Source organism: Metopolophium dirhodum, chromosome 4 (assembly GCF_019925205.1).
Source record: "Metopolophium dirhodum isolate CAU chromosome 4, ASM1992520v1, whole genome shotgun sequence".
Taxonomy (NCBI): domain Eukaryota; kingdom Metazoa; phylum Arthropoda; class Insecta; order Hemiptera; family Aphididae; genus Metopolophium; species Metopolophium dirhodum.
In genome coordinates, this window is record NC_083563.1 from 8,462,118 (window position 1) to 8,477,083 (window position 14,966).

The following is a 14,966-nucleotide window of genomic DNA, read 5'->3' on the forward strand; positions in this document are numbered from 1 at the left end:
TGGAATGTCAAACTTGTTTGCTGTAAGAATTTTCTTGGGTGACCAAGAAGGAATTTTAGCTCTTCTTACTATTTGACCTAACCTAATATCTCTGAAGATAATTAGGTATAAGTCTCATAATGTATTGTGAACCCCTTACAATTTAAGGTACTCAAATATTTGGGCATTTTTATGATGACGTTTTTTTCTATTCTATACTCAGTTTAGTACATTTTTATTTGATTTTCCTTTTCAATTTTTAATTGACAATCTGTTTTACCAAATGATTATTCAATACTATCTGACAAATGTATATTATAGCGTTGTGGAACGTGAGTGAAGAATGTATTCAGTGATACCACTTCATATTTTGAAGTTTTGACCCGAAGTATTTGAGATTTAATACTAGGTACTTAATAATTTTAAGGTTGGTATTTAAAATAATTAATAACCATGAACTACCTGTTCACAACATTCAATCATGTACACAAGAAATATACATAGATTGTAATATGTAATTAGTACGTTGGCAATATCTGTGTTTACTAATACAGTAATACCTATTATTATATAGGTACATATTAAAGACAATAATTTAACATGATAGAACATTATAAATAATAATATTTATTTATTTATTTATTTATTTTATTAAAATATAATTAAAATCTATACTCATTTGGTACAATAAAGTAAGTAAATGACTTACACAATGAATGAATCATAGATAGCAGATATAGCAGAGTGACTTTTCCAGTTTTCGATAATATGTATAGGTAATATGATTTAATACATATAGTATTGAAAAGGTAGGTGACTAATGTGAATTTTGCTAGTTACATATTTTTTTCGTGAATTCCAAAATTAATTATTAGGTACACAATACTACGTTTGTATTAGGTACGTTAAAAACAATTTCCCTTGCTAACATAGAAGTAATACTGAATTTAATAATTTATAAGCTTATAGTATTCAGAGGTTTGCTATGGTAACTATAACTACAAGTTTCACTAGTCTTTAGGGAATACCTAAGTGTTTCACTAAAGCCCCAACAACGATTTTATGGTTACAAAAGATTGTACCCATCTCACAATACTTAGGAATGTTAAAGGAAAGTCCCTTTATTACTATTGACTATATTATTATACATATTTTATGTTATCGACATTTTCATTTACCAAACTAATCACTATAAGTTGATGAAATATATTATATAGTTCAATGCCTACAAAATATTATGTTTATTAGTTATTAATTGTTATTCAAATGCGCACTGGTGATTTCAAAAGCAAAAGGTGCTTTTTTTTCTTAAAACTTGAATGATTAATATTTTTAAATCTGTTTTATTTTTTTTTAATTCCTTGGAGATTTATTATTTGAACGACCTAAATGTATAAAGGTATAAATATGTTGAACAATTATATAATATATTTTACATACTAAATATAAATTATATTTACTTTACACGGGGTCACTTTCAATAAAGTGGCTCCAGCCTTCAATCTTCGACTAACTCATATGGTTTCAGACGCTTAAAACGTCTGATATCCTTGAAGATATCTAATAATTGAATGGCCAATGGATTGACATGGTGCTTTTCGCCTCGTCTCGTGTTTGCGAGAAAACCTTTGGATTTCGTCTGCTATTGTAAGCATTATCATATCACGGTGAATTTCGTTATTTTTTTCGTTCCGGTAGGCTGTAGTGATGGTCCGTAGAGCGATATTTTGACAGCGTTGTATTACATCGATGGATGACTTACTGGCGCAACCCCACAGTTAAATGCGGTTGTGTCTTATAATAGCTACATACATTAGAAGTTTATTTTCGATGATTAACTCGGAGTTTGGGGTCCGGCTATACCACTAAAGTTTTCGCAATTTTCATTCAATCGGAATTTATTTCTGAGGGACGTGATGTTTCCAGTTAAGACGAGAGTTAAGGTGCATACCAATATACTTTTATGAATCTTTTTGTGGGATTGGTGATTGATTCAGTACTATTATTGGATGTTTTCGGTTTCGCGTAACGTATAGTTAACGTGTACAGATTTATTGCCATTGGTCTTAATTTTTCCAACGTCTCGTCCAGGCAAAGATGTTGTCAATTGATTTCTAATTACATCTTTTGCGAACGAAAATGTGTAGCTGAATCTAAGTTCAAAATATTTAATTGACTGAATTAACTAGCATGTGTTTTGAATGATTCATTATAATGTTTTAAGTAAACTGAATAGTTGATGTACTTTCAAATCCTTATAAAATGTGAGCGTTATTAAAATGTACGGTATTACATTTATTTATTTTCTATACCCATTAAATACGTACAATACGTATACATACATAATATATTCAATTTAATTTGAATATAGTTTAAGTAATGTTACGTAGGTACTTAAGTATAATCTATTTGAAATTTTTAACTGATAAATTAGATTTGTCGTAGGTGCTTAACAGAATCGGGATGATACTGATTGTAATTATTTTTTATTATTTTTTTTTTGGTCCTTAACTTCTGTGAATCAATTTAAAATCCGTATTTAGTATCTCTTACTACATTATGATAACACTAAATTATGGATTTTGAAGCTTATTTAATTTTCAGATAAATATTGCCACAACATTCCAGTCGGTTTGATAGATTAAAATACAATCATTAAGGTATAACTATAACTATATTGCCGATTTAAATAATGTCATGGTCTTTGAATTAATTATTGTAACATTAAAACACAAAATAAAATCATTTCAACGAAGTTATGATGTTGTGTTATGAATAATAATTGATCATCATACGGTAAAATAGAACCCCAGGGATATTCCTTATCTTCTATAGGAAAGTGTTGCGAACCTACTCTGTCCGGCAGCAGTAGGATGCGGGAGAGCATCCGATATAACAATAAGTTTACAGTCCACTGGTTTGAGTGAATGAGTTACGAAATACTTTTCTTTAGCCAGGGAGGCAACCTTTTGAAAGCGAAAAAATAAATAAAATAAAATGCAAGAATGTCCCATGTATTTTTGAAGAATATTTTTTTTTCTTTTTTACCCCGTCCTGACAAGTCGTCGATTCTTTTTTCCTGTTCAATGATCGGTTTCCTTTTTGAATTAGTGAGACCGAATTCCACAGGGAAAACTATTTTGACAGTGCTCGTATGAGGGACGTGCGACGCGAACATCGTCTTGCAGAATTCCATTGAACTGTACGAGATTACATTAAAAGTCCCAAGAGAGAATTCATTTTTTTTCTTTCGCCCCCATATTTATTGTAAAATACAATTTTGCTTTCATTACGTTAAACGTAAAAAAAAATTCTAAATATTAAATAAAAATACAACGTCGACATTTCGGTGTAAACGTACACGGAAACTAAAATATTATATTATGTTTCGCCACTGTTATACACAATATAATATTAAACATTGTGCTAATATAATATTTATATAATGCGCAATAAACAATTTGCCATACAAATATTGGTTTTTCGGTATAGCGATAGGAGTCGGCTTTTACATGTCAAGTGCTCAGACATCTTTGAACAATGTGCTCATAAATGATGTAATAGTATATTATAAATGATGAAACACTGGAAATGGTGACAAGCAGTACGCTAAAGTGCGTGTTTTAGTATCGTCGATGGTAATTTAATCGTTTTTATATAATATAATATTGTATATGGTAAAATATTATTAAAAATTAACTCAAAATAATACATATTATACTGTGCTCAATTCGACGGATCTGCAATTTAAAATTTAAATATATCAAACGTGTCATTGTTTATTATTCTTTTAATATGATTGGTACTCATTTGTTTAAAAAATATGATAATAACATAAATAATTATAGTTCTAAAAATTGAATTAGTCTTTTTTTATTATCATTAATTTTCGTAAAAATATTTCCTATTTGTGATATTATCTCTATCTGTGTTCAATTTTCACTTAACTTAATTTTTACTTTGCTTTGTGATATTTTACATTCCAAACTTAAAAAAACTAAATATGTAAATAGTTAGGTAGGTACTATGTTATATACAGAGTGTATTACGTATAATCCCGTATAATCAAATAACCAATGAACTGGCTCGTGTCTAACACGAATTGCAATTATACAAAACGAAGCACCTACATAATATTATGTCGCAAGTAGGTACTGAAAAACTTAAGATTCATTCGAATTGCTCAGCTCAGACGAAAGAGCACAACATTCCTAGATAATAACTTAAATATTATCTCTTCGCCGAATGTTTATTTTAATTAAATAAAAAAATGTATTAATTTGGTATTTTATTTTAAAAAGTCGTTCATCCTATAATATAATTTACTAGGTACTGTTAATTCCAAGAAGCAAATTGCTAACACTTCGTTCACAAAATATGTATTACTTTTTCTTAACGTAACAACAATGTCGTAATAATTTATTCAATTTGTTCATAGTCGCTGCGAAAAAATGCTATATAGGTAAGTGTAGCGTCTTATTAAAATTATTTATTACCAATTTTTAAATAAATGCATTTAATCATAGTGCATAAAGTTGTACTTAATTTGTGTAAATATTAGCCATTTCGTAGATTCTGCATAATTTTTTTAAATGTATAGGATTTTATATTATAATATTAACTATCAAAAATGTGAAGTTAGTTAACGAATATTGTATTTGTTATCTTAGCCAAATATATTACAAATATTATACGAAATAATAAATACGAACGACAACTTATCAATAAATAACCCTCAAAAAAAAAAAAAAAAAATTGAATTAAAGGAAGTTATTTATGAAACATCAAATTAAATTAAAATATAATATTTCACCAGTCGGTTTTACTAATGGTATGTTCACTTAGTTATACAGGAAGCCACAAGAAGATAACTACTTAAACAAAAATACAATCAGTATTTAATGGACGTATTAATCAAAACGTTTATAGATGAAGCTATTCAAGGCCAAAATTAATATAAGATTAATCGATATAATATAAAGATCTATTTTCTACTATTTGTCGACTATCTTTTACTTCTGGTACTAGTATAAGGTATCAATTTATTATTTATTAATTTGTTGTTTTTTTGTTAAGTTTCAAATTATTATATCAAATAAAATATGGTAAATTATTGATAATAAGTACATTTCATTTTTATCTGTCATTTTCAATCGCAAAGAAAATATTATTATTAAACGAAAACATTATATACAGAATATCATACGCAATCTATTGAGATTCAATGTAATGTTGACGATTCATTGATTGCTATAAAACAAACTCGATCGTGTACCTACAAAGGTACACCAAACATAATTATTCATGATTTTCCTATGAATTTGGGTATTTATTTGAAACTGGTGTATAGAGAAGTTCATCGCATCAGTCAATTTAAATTAAAAAATAATCAATTAAAATACATCAGTTTGAAAGTGGAAGCGTTGAACAATTATAATAAATTTCAATGTAAATTAATCAGATATAGAAGCAGTACTTCTCCGTAGTAGTACTATATACCAAATACTATTAAAGTATAAGTCGTCATTATATACTATTGTTGACAGCAGAATAATTCAGATTCAAAATGCATTAGATGTGTGTAAATAACGGCGAATATTTTAATATAACCACCCACACTCGCATAAATAGTTTTAATAAGTTGAATGGTTTAGGTAGGTATAGGTAATTGGTGTATGCATTTAATTGAACTGGAGAAAGAAGAAACTCGATTCCTGAAAAAAAAATCCAAGGTAAAAATCATCGATACCTATAATTTGAATTGTTGTTGTTGTTGTTGTTGTTGTTGTTGTTGTTGTTGTAATGTTGTTGTTGTTGTTGGATTAGTCGTAAAGGGTGATGGCGATAGAAGGAGATTCTCTACGGGGAGGTGGCACATCCAATAGAAAATTAAATTTAATTAAAATTTCTCCAGACCGTTAAAACTAATTATAAAAGAGAGCAAAAACATGTAATAGTGCCTCGGAATTTCGTCAATGTTTTCGAAATTAATTGGTAATATCAACGAGAAGAAACGCACCTATATATATATATATATATATATATAAGTACCCATAGTTCTACTGAATGTGTCCCTCAGTAAGTGGTTATGGGAAAGGTTTCTCTTTCTCTCTCTCACACTCACTCTTTCTCTCTCTCTCTCTCACTCCCTCTCTGTCTCTCAAAATTCTTTTGCGCGTACATGCGTTTGTTATTTCGGCGTTTGCGTGTGTGTGTGTGTGTGTTACTGTTGGCCCCACTCGTACACCACTCTACCGCTCGCATCCGACGATTCGCATAAATGATTAATTTACTATATTTAGTCGGAAATTGGGGCCGTGACGAAAGGCTATGCATATATTTTTTAACGCTATTACCAGTGAATAATCGTGTCAAATTAAAAACAGCGGACGATTGAAAACGGGCGCTCCGACAAGTTTAATAGTGAGAAATTCTGTTGCCTCTTGCGATTATTTATCACGCGACGAAAACATGAACATGTATATACAAGCACGTGCAGCATTAGTCATTTATTACCGTTTTAAGCCCCCACAACGGCGGTAGCGGTGGTGGATTTATGTGCGATTACAAACACACACACACACACACACACGTGGAGTATATATACGTACATTACATAATTTTATACTCACATGTGTATTGTATTCGCGTAGAATATTATATATTTTATACAAATGAAACGTTATGTGTGTGTGTGTATATATATATAATATTATATTGTGTATGGTTGAAGTTGCGCCGTAAACCTACTGTTACGTGAGGGCCATAACGTTTAAAACTCACGGCGGTGGCAATAAAAACAATTGTGAAAATAAAAATTAAAAAATAACGCTCGTTTTAATATTATTTTTCGGTCGTGAAACGCAGTGGAGTGGAAAACATATTTTTTATCGTCCTCGCCAAATAGCAATAAAACTTACAAATTCCCAATTTTATTCTTAGACATTTACGATGTTATGACGTATATGACCACGTGTGAAAGGGAATTTTCTAAAGAATGTCATTCCACGTCTCGCGTTCAATAAAAGTGCAAAAACCATGTCTTCGGTGTTGTGCAACAATATCATTACATGATCATAGAAAATTGAAAATGTATTACAAACTTCCTCACAAATTGTTATTACTTAAATTATAAAAAAAAATTGAGTGTAAATCTACAATAATTTATATTATCATTTTTTGTACGTTGTGTACGATTTTAAAAATATATTAACCCTTGCTGAGCTATTCATAGACATTTGATGTTTTTTGACGTTATTTTCAATAAATGTCGATAAAAAAAAATTGATCCCTGCTGTACTGCAGACCAGTTACCAACTTTCCCCACTTTTTTTTATAAACTTTTAGGCTAAAATAATCGCAAGTCTGAAAGTCGTTAAGAAAAATGCACGTTTAAGTATTTGACTATGGTAGTTTGGTCTATACTATTGGATGATGAACAGCTCAGTAAATTTGTTACATATTACATATTATACCTTCGAATAAATCGTAACACTTATGCACTAAAAAATACGTCTTTTGGACTATAACGTAAGGTTTTGAGCTGTCGTGTGTACATATTATTATTATACTTATATTAAACCGACGTCTGTTGGTTGTTATTGTTCCATTGTTATTGTAATAGCTTACCAAATAATTCGTTACATTCAGTGAAAATAATATCTTCACAACATCGTCCTCAATAACGTGCGAATACCGTCGGTGATCAAAAAATACGAATTGCATATCAATATAATATAGTAACCTTGTTAAAAAGTTTTCAGAAAGAAAATAAACGTCCGTCATGCTTCCAAAAAGCGCACTCGATAGGACAATATTACTCGGAAAACGTAATTGATTAAAACATATCGCGTGTGTGATTCATCGGGAACCGTCGTAAAATACGGCGATTTCCCAATGGTGTAATAGAATTCTAAAATAATTTATTGTATTATACTATATTCTGGGAGGACAGAAAAAACCAATTTTGAGCAATCTTATAATTATTATTTTCCGATTCGACCCGCACAGTTGCAACGGTTGTACAGTTGTACATTTTATACTGATCCGTGCATACATTTATGTACATCGGACATTACTGAAGTAATTGGATGTAATTGCCCCCAGAGGTCGCGTTTTGACATCGTCTGATGATCATTATTCTCCGTGGGCGTTTTAGTGTTTTACAATTTTACAGCTAACCACCAGTATATTATTATTATATTATCATCATTACACGATGTAGGTATCTAAACATTAATGAAAACCCCGGTTTTTATGTTTGTATTCGTCGTGTTTGCTGATTTTGAGTGGCTGAAAAACATGTTACGTTTTTGTTTTATTAAATTAATAGAAAAATTAAAATTTTAGCACCGGCAATTAATATAAACTAGTATATTTCTTCCATACATGCCTGTTTGAGATTATTATATCGAGAACTGTGTGGAAGCTGAAATACCTTCCTTTTATTTTCTTGTGTTGTATGGTCTATGAACGTTTTTAAATAAAATCGTACTGAATACAGAAAACGAGTCTTCAAATAACTGACTAAACTCGATTTCAAATCGATTGATAGAATTTTTTTAAAATTTCGACTAAAGTCTGAAAATGGTTAAATAAAATAAATAATTGTAAAATAACCAAACAGGTATTCAGAACTTGCTTAACTCGCATAACCACGAGTATTATTATTATTATTATTATTATTATTATTACTATTATTTATAGTTACAATAAAATATGTATACGACTCTTATTATTCACCCGATCATCCAATATCCGATAAGTTTTGTATGATAAACCAAGAAAATATTTTGTGTAAGCCCACAATCCACATACTATGCGCAGTAATATTATCGTTATGATCAGAGCAATTTCACACACAGCATTACGTAGGTATTCATGTATCATTATTAATCATAATCACAAAAAATAGATCATCATTTCAACTGATTAAATTTGTAATCGAAAACCAATACACGTACCATTACCGTAGTGATTAATACGTAATTCCCATAATTTTCAATTATACCATTATCCGTTTCAATTGATGGTCTAAATCTGAATGCCACAAACCAAATAGGTATACACTATTACTCTAATATATACATATTAGAGATGGGCTGAACTGTATGAATTTAAAAAAATCGAACTGATCTTTGGTGTTCGGTTCAAGTTTGGAAGTCGACCCTAGTTTAAAAAAAAACAAACCAAACTGAACTCGAATAAAAAGTTTAAAGTTCAATAACTTTACTAATTTAAACCCAAAACAAATGAACCAACTCCAAAAAAATCTGAACGCGTCATACGCTTCGAACAATAAATGTTTTATTTTTTATATTTTGGTTTGACATAAAACTACAAAGTTTGAGTCGTAATTTAATTCATAAGCTCGGGTCACATTCAGTATTATATGAAACAAAATGTTTGGTACAAGTTCGGGACGATGTTGAACATATCGTTAGGTTCGAGTTCGACATATCACGTTGAATAATTGTTCGGTTCGTGTTCAGTTCAACATACGATTCAAAAGTTCGGTTCAACAACCTACTAATAGGTTTGGTCTAAGTTTGGTTCGAGACCATATTTCTGATTTTGACCCATCACTAATATATACACAACAGGAAGAGTGTCATCGCCTGTACACTAGAATACGATTATAATAATAATATCATAATGTCCAATGATCAGTGATCACACATTCACTCTCAGCTGGTTTAATTATTTAAATGTACCTAGTAGGTACCTACAACCGTGACACAGTATTATTAAGTACAATACATTTACAATTATTATAACACAATGCCTGCTCGGCTGCTATCAACCCATACCTATAAAACCTACTGACTAATAACTAGTATTATAACTATTATTCTTTACGATAATCTGTATAACTATGTTAACGATATGTTGTGATCAAGAACGTGTTGTAATCTCCGACTAAACATAATTTTCTTTCACGGTTTTTTTTTTTTCGCAAAACTTTTAGACATTTTGATGCAGATACATTATGATATTGCACTCCCAAGAACCACGCAACATAAACTGTAACACGCTAGGTACCTATTCGATATTTTTTCTATACAAGGAAAATCTATGAATAGTAAATATGTTTTTGTTGATAATAAGTAGCTATGCATGACAACGAAAACCCTACTAAAAATCGAACAGGAAAAAAATCTTGTATCCAGACTGAATACGTCATATTTATGTAAAAAAAATTCGTTCATACATATTGTTATAAGAAGAATGCTACTAGATATTTTTTCCTCTACAATGAAAACTGAGGAATCATAGAGATGTTTTTTGGTATAATGCAGTGGAAAAACATTGAGTAAAGCTAGATAACAGTGTAATGTAGCAATAAAGCTACACTTTACTAGGAAGTAATTTTTTTTTTTGTCTTGCGTTTCTCTGGCAATATTGGTTAAAAATTAGAATCGGTTATACCCAGTCTATAAATATATCTATATTAAAAAGACCAATATCATATAATCTACTGATATGATTTACTAGTAATAAACGCTTAGAGACATAATATATATATCGTAAAAACAATTTATGTTTACCTATATGTACAACCCTTAACAATTTTCAAAATTTATTGTAGATTTTCATAGAAGATTTTCATATGAGTGGGTACAGGTTTAATCATAGTTAATTGATGAAAATATAATATTATGATAATAGTGATGAGATACTTATCATGATAGTAAAAAAATATATTTTCTTAACTTTTCACCACTCTGGGACTGACCCAGCGGGCTGTACTAAATTTAAACTATCAACCTCAAGTACCCCTTAATAGTAATGTTTACTGCTGCTGTGGCATAACTCGCTAATCTTCGGTAGTCGTGCTGTCGCTCTCTGCGCTGGTTCACGCCAACCCTCGTCTACTATTCCAACGTAGCAGCATTTAATAATAATTATTATGCGGTAGTGTGCGTGTGACTAACCGGTATAAACAATAGCCATAATAATATAATAAATTATTATAAATAAGCAACCAAATCCAGGGTGATATTCAAACTAGGATTAAGGAGTAGGGCCTCGGTTTCGCGGGCCATCAATTTTAGCCCAATCTTCTCCTTAAAATATTTTAATTGCATACATTGTTATGAAAATTAAAAATAGTAAAATATACCTAATAGCTTTAATAGTTTAAAAAAAAATACTAGCTGTCCCGCCCGACGTTTGCCGCGCCAAAGATTTGTGTTGTTAGAAATAATATAGAAAGAAATAATTTAAAATTGTTTTTTTTTTTAAATCATAAAATTGACCATATTTTGTTTTACAGGTCTTATTACATATTGTTTCATATTAATAACTTTTGTACATAACACCTCTTGACGTATTTAACAATGTGTCTTTATGAAATGTACCTATGTTCAACATTTCATTCACTTTTTTTTGCAATCTTTCAATGAAATCTTTATTTTTCCCCGTCATAGAATGACCTCCATCTGTAGCCACAAATGATAACTTTGCCAAAGGTATATCATATTTTTTCAAGAATTCAAAAACAGAAACGAACACATCCTCTTGTGTAATAGTATCATACATATTATGTATAATTTCCAATTACTCTTCAAAAATATTAAATTCCATATCACAAGCACGAAAAATCACGACTAACCAAGCTGTACCACCAATATCGGTACTTGCATTATAAACGATTGAAAAATACACGAAACTAGGTTTTTTTATTTTAATCTGATTACTCAAATTAAATGCTAGTTCAGTTATTCTTTCTTACAATGATAAACAAACAATTTAGAGTATTTTATCTGCCATCAGTAACTTTACCTACAAAGTATAATAATTTTTTTTGTTACCTAGTATTATTATACATTTTATTATTACTTAGGTACTTTTAAATATTTTTAGGTTGATAATCACTTAATTATGACATAGTATTCAACATTTCCGTAGATAATACACCATTTGATTTGGACTGTAAATGCAGTTAAAATAAACTGGTTTTAATAGCAGTCCATATAGAAGACATTTTGATAAATTATGAAAACAAATAAAAAAATATCAACGATTAGTGTGATCGTTATTGGATTTGCACTATATAGTAGGTATACCTATCTAACTATTTATTAAAAATTGGGGAAGTCTTAATATTTTGTTTTTAAAAATATAACAAATTGCTCTCATTCCATAAAAAATTAATCAATTTGAAAATTAATTTGTATAAAAAAAAGATCATTTTATTTTAACTCAGTGAAATATTATCTATTTTAGTATTTAAAAAAATGTTTTTTTTTTAATTAACTAACTAACTAATTAAGACTTACTTAACATATTTTTTTATTTTTTTTTTTGCGAATTATTATAAAAGAAATTGGTTGATTATATTATATTATATTTTTTTTTTTAAATGGACTTAAATAGGTCCTCACATTACATTTAGATCACTGACTTTCCAATTTATTAAAATATATTGTGCCTATCTATGCGTATATGTGCATAACATATTTGGAATATAATGGAATTCGGTTGGACAAAAACATATTTTTCATTACTGGTTGAGAAACTAAAATGTAGGCGTAATTATTGGTTTTCTGACATTATGAGGAGCGCCATTATTGGTCCATGCCCGTTTCATACTATTACGTGCACCCAGTTAGGTACCTAATATTATATTAGAACAATGTGTGTGGGGAATTGGGAGTAGTCGGATCAACAGAAGTCACGATTTCCAGGAAAATATTGACGAGCTTTGTGAGTGATTGACGTGTAAATCTATATAAGCATAATATTATGTTATATAATTTGTGTACCAAAATTTTTGTAATAATCATAATAATATTGTGATGATGGTATATGTAATGATATAATCAGTGTAGGGACTAATCTAGATAAATTTATCCAGATGAATATCTAGATAATTATTTATTCATAATTTATCTTATCTAGATAAATAGTTACAAGCTATCTCAACGTTCATCTTAGATAATTTTTTTACTAATCTAAATAAATTCATCTAGATACATATTTTATTGATAAAAATTGCGAAATTGTACAAACGTATTTTAAATATTTATACAGATTCTCAAACCAAGGTTATGATTTATAAATAATGTAATTATTTTATTTATATCATTATTATTATTATGTTCCTAGCGTCCAACTAAATATACATTAATTTAAAATCCATTTAAAAAAAAATTGTATCTTTTTTTTTATCTAGATAAAAAAGTATTTATCTTTATCTTTATCTAGATAAATATGAGTTAAGTTATCTTTTATATCTATCTAGATACACTTGGGTTGCATTATCTTTATCATTATCTAGATAAAAAAAATACTTATCTAATCCGAACACTGGATATAATGATAATAAATGTTAAAAAACGGATCACTGTAATTGTATGTCTAGTTGGGGGGAGGGATGTCCGGTTTCGTGTTTGAGATGTGCCCCCACAGCTTTGCATCCCAAAATAGTCCTCAACCTATACTCTATAGCCTTGGGCATATTTCTATAGGAATACTATCATACGTTATTCTATTATATAACTTATAATACACACACACATACACACACACACACACACGCACGCACACACACACACACACACACACACACACACACACACACACACACACACACACACACACCGCTCGGGCTACCAACGGCGCAATACTAATTTGGTCGTAAACAATAAGTATACGATTCTGAGGGATTACGCACCGCTTCTGTTGCTGCTATATTTATGTACATATACTTACTGCATGCTCACTATACACTAACTATGTTATATGTTGTATACTTAATGGAGATTCGGAGAGCCGATGCGTACTATCCTGCGGGTAGCGGACGGCGTATTATGTATTTTATGGTACTATATAATATATTATTATACCTAGTGCACACGCGTGCGCGAGATAAGTCTGGCGGCGGATGCTTCCGGTGTTACTAATATAATAACCATCCGTTCTAAGTACTGCTCGACGACCGTTATTCTAGTAGCATTGTCTATAAGAGTAGTAGACAGTGTCGTCGTTGTTATCGTCAACCGGTTACGGTCAAGATACCTGGTTTCAGTTAAAATAGGTATATCATAATAATTATAGTTATTATTATGATTCGTCATCGACATTGCGTAAATAATGGACGATTGTAAATTCTTCCGATTATATATATAGTTTTTTAATATTATGTAAATACCTGCATAGTTACGATTATCTACAACTAGTAAAAACGTGTAAATTCCAATGGTACTAAATTTTTACTTGTAAATTAAACTGACATTGACATACATCTTTTTTTTATTATTTTACCACTCAAAGTACCAACTAGATCCAATTTTCTAGTAAAAATCCCTTTCAGAGTTGAATATCAAAGCATTTTTACTGCCTCAAATGATGATGACAGACATAAAAATAATAATAATAATTCATCGTTCAGAAATAAATTATCAACATAATAGGTATTGTAAAATAAAAAAAATACCATGATATCTTTTATACTTCACTCATTGCAATCAACAATATTTAAAAAAAATTTAATTAAAATTACAACAATAATACTATGAAAAATCTGTAGGTATTCGTATTAGATATTGATATAACAACTTGATTAATGATACCTTCTAAATACTCAATCATACAAGGCGCAGGTGGATAATAATCTAGTTATACCTTTGTGAGAAAAATATTAGTCCATTTATAATATTGTTATCATTTATCAATGGATTTTCAACTATACTTTCAGATTGAAACACCAGTATTCCGTTATAACACCACGACTGCGTCCGGCGGTTCATTTAAGTCATTATTCAACCCTTTAGTACTTCCTCGAACAATGAAAACAAAAAACTCATATTTTAACCATAACAAATACAGTCCGAACAATGATATGTTCGATGTTTATCTCGAGAACCTTGCAAAATATGTCCGTACACCAAACGTTTGTTCGACGAATAATATTACCAACGGACAATAACTTCAAAGGTATAAATTAAATAATAATATTTGGTAAGCGTCGATGTGTGAGACCG